The sequence below is a fragment of the Tenrec ecaudatus genome, chromosome 9 (genome assembly GCF_050624435.1).
Source record: "Tenrec ecaudatus isolate mTenEca1 chromosome 9, mTenEca1.hap1, whole genome shotgun sequence".
NCBI classification, from domain to species: domain Eukaryota; kingdom Metazoa; phylum Chordata; class Mammalia; order Afrosoricida; family Tenrecidae; genus Tenrec; species Tenrec ecaudatus.
The window spans coordinates 158,307,471-158,313,221 of record NC_134538.1 but is presented as its reverse complement, the minus strand read 5'-3'; the positions used below and the strand labels follow the sequence as shown (position 1 = coordinate 158,313,221).

General features: G+C 47.1%; 1 non-coding gene across 1 annotated transcript; it reads left to right on the top strand.

Annotated features, from left to right (window-relative positions):
• The first annotated feature begins 2,975 nt into the window (after positions 1–2,975).
• On the top strand, positions 2,976–3,047 carry TRNAE-UUC (transfer RNA glutamic acid (anticodon UUC)). Its single transcript has one exon. It is a non-coding gene; the product is annotated as a tRNA-Glu (tRNA).
• The last annotated feature ends 2,704 nt before the right edge of the window (positions 3,048–5,751 follow it).

Below are 5,751 nucleotides of genomic sequence, written 5' to 3'. Positions count from 1 at the left end.
CTATATGGTAGTTCCAGGCCACCATCCATTGGGCACACTCAAGGCAAGAGATTCAACCCGAAGTCCACCATCCACTGGTTCGATGCCCTGGGGTTAGTAGTCATCTGCTGCTCACTTTAGGAAGTTTCAGCTGTTTAGTCCAATGGCTACAGGTGAGTTTGAAGTAAACTCACCAGTTCACTTAGAGAGAGCCAAGCCCTGAGGAGGACATTCCTGCTCAGAGCAGCCAATGCACAGAGAGGAGACACGACATGTCTTCGCCGACCCACAGCGATACAGGGGACAGTACTGGAGACAGTGCAGGAATTGTGCCCAGTTCCAACCCAGTGCTGACCAAGCCCATAAGTCCAGCATTAGCCCATATGTCCGACACCAATCTACAGAGTCCTCAATCTCACAAAACACACACAATGAGGCTGCCTGCAGAAGGAAAGCTGAATCAGCGAGCATGTAAGCATCTCAGCGCTGGCAGGGGTCTCCACCATGGCTGCTCCAGCACCTAGGGCTGCATGTGGCTTTTCCTCAGGGATGTCTTGCAGGAAGTGAGCCTTGCCAGATGAAGCAGGGAGTTGACTAAGGCAGCTGTACCCTGTTCTGATCATCAGAGAGCAAGAGATCCGAGAACTAGAAAGGGGAGGCTCACAGAGCCATTTATTTCTCTGCCCTTCAATTATTCCCACATGTGTTTATCAGATAGGTTGGCACAATAAACCTTAACTATATCACTCCCAAGGGGACATACAGCAGAAAACTGAGTGAAGGGAGACAGCAGCCGGTGTAAGATATGAAAATAATAATTTATAACTTATGAAGGGCCCAAGAGGGTGGGAGGGTGGGGAAGGGAGTAAAAAAAAGAGTTGATACCAAGGGCTCAAGTATAAAGAAAACGTTTTCGCAAGAATGATAGCAACATACGTACAAAATATGCCTGATACCGTGCATGTATGGATGGTTATAAGAGCTGTAAGACCCCAATACAATTATTTTTAAGTAAATCTTATATGATGCTGACTTTGACTCTGAAAATGGAGAGAGACTAAAGGAGAAACAAGACGTGTCTGAAAAAAAAGAATGTAGTTACAAAGATGCCCATCACACCATTGTTCATAAGAGCAGTCGCTCAGAAGCGACCCCAGGGTCCAGCAGCAGTCACTGTGACGTGAAAGCAAACACCCCAGAATGCTTTCTGAGAGGGGGTCGGGGGCGGGCTGTGCCTCCAGGCAGACTGTTTCACTCCCAGGTCTAGGAATTATGACTTGTCTGACACCAGGCACACTACCTACCCTCTAGATCAGCAGTTCTCAACCCTGCTCATGCCGAGACCCTTTCACACAGTTCCTCATGTGGCGGTGACCCCCCCCCCCAACCAAGCATAAAATTATTTCCCTTGCTACTTCATCGCTGTAATTTTGTTACTGTTATGAATCATCATGTAAATATCTGATATGCAGGATGTATTTTCATTGCTACAAACGAAACACCATTAAAACAGTGATTCATCACAACAATATGCAATTACATACTGTGAAATATTTATTTCTAATAACAAATAAATGAAATTTTGTCTTGAAGCAAGGTGTAGCATGGATGACAATCTCCACGCCAGGAACTCATAGGTGGGCATGTCTGCACGTGGGCGGACCGTGTGGAGATGGATAGAGGAGCCGTATCTCGGTTCCTAAGACCATGGGAAATAAGTGTTTTCTTATGGTCTTAGGTGACCCCTGTGAAAGGGTTGTTGGATCCCAAAGGTGTCGCGACCCACAGGTTGAGAACCGCTGTTCTAGAGCGATGCTTCTGTTCCCGGGTGTATAACATGAAGATGTTAATAACTTCTTCATAGGACATATTTGAGGACTAAATGAGGTACATGTGCAAAGTCCTTAAAACTTGTCCTGGCTCATAAACCCTGCCCCTGTGGGTTTCCAAGACTGTCACTTGTTATCGGAGCGAAAAACCTCATTTCTCTCCTGCATGGTGGCTGGTGGTCTTGAACTGCGGACTTTTGCATCTAGCCACCCACCAAGGAACCGGCTATGCCAGCAGGTCTCCCTGGCTAGCACTGCTTACAGTAAATATAACCTGGTCCTAACTATCCGTGTGACTATTATGTTACCATGAAAAGTCACACCGAAAAGAAGGAAGATGACCTTGGAAATATGCCCCAAAGTTATCAGTGCTGAGTAATGACATTTTAAGTGACTTTTATATTCTTTTTGTTTTCTTGAAGTTTCTTTTTTTGTTTGTTTGTTTGTTTGTTTGTTTTCCTCTAGTTAACACGTATTCCTTGTTTAAATTTTGAAGGCAATAAATGAATGCTTTTGGAGAGATTGAGGGGGTGGGGTGGAAAGCTTCCTCCCTAGGGTACAGAATGTAAGAGTCAATGGAGCCCTCAGAAAGCCGAGCCGAACTCACTAGCATCAAGTCATAGGGACGCCCTGTGGGTTCCCCGGATGGCTGGTGGTTTCGAACTATTGACCTAGAGGATTACAACCCAACGCGCAACCACTACGCCTCCAGGGGCCCTAACGGAACCCCAGGGGGCTACAAAACGTTCATGGAAAAAATAATTGCATTGGCTTTTTAAAAAAATAATAATTTTATTGGGGGCTCGTACATCTCTTATCACAATCCATGCATGCATCCACTGGCTGTTAATTCCGCTTTTCCGCGGGCTTTTTGAATCCCCTCTCTGCTGACTTCAGGTTTCACGACCCCGGCTTGGTCAGGACTAGCTTATAACATCTCTACCTATGTAGCCCTTTCCTTCGTAGATATAAATTTCAGATGCGCACTTCCGACTATAGCATTTGTTGTTGGTACTTATTAAACCCTCACTTTCAAAGAGCTGTTTTCTTTAGATAGTTTTCCTGTAATTTGGCTAGGTGCCACCAGGTGGAGGTAGTGCCCCGCCTTAATTATGCCTGACTCTTTGAACAATGAGTACTATCTTCGAGTGACAGCTCTCAGCGACTTCCCACATGGTCTAGCGGTTAGGATTCCTGGTTTTCACCCAGGCGGCCCGGGTTCGACTCCCGGTGTGGGAAGGTGAGAAATTTTGTAAAAGTGCTTCGGGGGTTTTGTCTGCTGAAAGTTGGACTGAAACTACAATTTCAGTAGGCCAAAGGCAGTAATCTCTCTGAGAAAGACAGGCTTTCTGCTGCAGTCTCGAAGCCGGCAGAGGCAGTTCCACGTTGGAGAATCCCTGTGAGTTTGTTTAACTCCAGAGGAGTCGGGTGTTTTGATCTTGGTTAAGATGTTGCAATAATTATGATTTTATTCTTTGCAGCATGTTGTTTATTCCTTGCAGTATTTACTTTCTTAAAATCGCTGAGTTTAATTAAGTTTGGTAGGATCATCTTTAACGTCTTAAAAAGCAAATAAGCCCCTTTGCTGACTAAGGGGCCCCTGACCAGAACCAGGCCATTTTCAATCCCTTCCTCTGCCTGGGAAAGCTGACCACGGAGGGCGGAGGGCCAGAGAATGGGCGTCTTTGCATGATGGGGGCGGCAAAGACTACTGACTACATAGACTACGGATGGCCAGGAGGACGGACAAAGCTGTCCTGACTCTCTTCAGAAGTGTGCATGAGGAGCTGTCATCCGACTGCTTCAGACACGTTGTCGGGGGACCAGCTCCCGGAGGAGGGTGCCCAGCTTGCATCAGGGATAAAGGAAGGACCTTCAGGGAGCTGGATTGACACGGTGGCTGCAGTCCTGGCTCCGAAGGGACCAGGCCGTGTTTCTGTCCGTCGCTATGGGTCAGAAGTGGCTCCAGGGGACCTAATCACAGTCACAGGTGCTTCCTATGGACACATAGGGGAGGGGAACACCCAAGACAGCCGAGTCATGCTGATTTGACGCTTCCAGTTCCTTAAAGGGATGGCACTCGTTTGTCTCCTCAGTCTTCCCGAGGAGCTAGGAAATTCTGTGCCGCTTCTGCGAGCCTCTAGAAATGTCTCCTTTCAGACAGCTGAAGTAGAACAGCAAGAAAAGCGCATTAAGCTAGTTCTCCTAGCTACAGAGTGAAAAAGCGGGTGACTCCCATAATGCAGCTGAAGAAATGCCAAGAGCTAGGCGTTTTGCCCCAAATTCCTTGGAGATGCAAAACTAGACCCCAGGTGACATGAGGACGGAGTCTCTTTCTAAGGCTGCGTCTCCAAAGCCACTACTTGAAAAACCAAACAGTTCGTCTCAGGTGCTTGCCGTTCAGAGAGGGTAAAGAATAACACCCAGTTTAGTAGCTGGTCAGAGCATCGTTTAGGGGTTTTTCTGCCCCCAGCCCCCAAGCGAGAATGATGGAGGCATAAGTTAACAGTTTCAATTTAAAAATGAGCGTGGATGCTGAATTAAGAACCAGTAGATACTGGGAAGGTAGAGGGAGAGTGGGTTGGAAAGAGGGAACCGATTACAAGGATCTACATGTAACCTCCTCCCTGGGGGACGGAAAACAGAAAAGAGGGTGAAGGGAGACGTCGGACAGGGCAAGATATGACAAAATAATAATTTATAAATTATCAAGGGCTCATGAGGGAGGGGGCAGTGGGGAGGGAGGGGAAAAAAAGAGGACCTGATGCAAAGGGCTTAAGTGGAGAGCAAATGCTTTGAAAATGATGAGGGCAAATAATGTACAGATGTGCTTTACACAATTGATGTATGTATGGATTGTGATAAGAGTTGTATGAGTCTCTAATAAAATGTTTATTTTTTAAAAAAGAACGAGTAGAAACATTTAAATCACCCATCTGAGTAAAATAAAAACAAGTATACAAAGTAGATCACATTTTTTTTCTGTAGCTAAGGTTGTATGAAGCGCAAATATCAGCATCTCTCACAATGAATTCCTCACAATGAAAATTTCCCTGAATGTCCTAAAATGTACCTTCTTATTACAATTCTGGTGTTCTTGATTTCTGTTCAAAAGACACGCGTTCAACCTGGGCCCACGGGAGGAGCTCTGTAAGGTACAGGAGGGGGCGGGGCTCAAGGTTACGCTAACTTCCCGTTTCCAGCTGCTGTGACCGGAAGAGGCCGGCAGTGGCTCCTGGGGCCACTCAGCCTGCTCCCCACCAGCCTCTCCTGAAACTTGAGGACCTGTGCAGTCTGCCTCGCAGAGACACATATCCCACGAATCCACGCTGCTCCACCTTTCTGACAGAATCAGGAGACAGTGAGGGACAGGAGGGAGGAGGCCACCAGGGCCGCCCAGCAGTGGGATGTCCACCAGTGCTTTCCCCATGGGCAGGAGTCGTCTCCGGCCACGTCCCCCCAGTCACAGCCGCTCTTCCCAACGCACACCTCTCAGGGAGACACAGCTGCTGCACACAAACTGTCTTACCGCAAGATCCAGTCTACCCTGACCTTTTTTAAAAATCATTTTATTGGGCCTCTTACAGCTCTTATCACAATCCATCCATCCATCCATCCATCGTGTCAAGCACATTGATACATATGTTGCCTTCATCATTTTCAAAACACTTTCTTTCTGCATGAGCCCTTGGTATCAGCTCCTCATTTCCCCCTCCCCCCTTTCCCTCCCTCATGAACCCTTGATAATTTTTTTTTCATGTCTTACACCAACCGCTGTCTCTCTTCACCCACTTTTCTGTTGTCTATCCCCCTGGGAAGGGGTTATATGTAGATCATTATAAACGGTTCCCTCTTTCTCCCCCAACCTTCCCCTTCCCCTCCTGGTATGGCTACTCTCATTGTTGGTCCTGAGGGGTTGATATGTTCTGAATTCCCTGTGTTG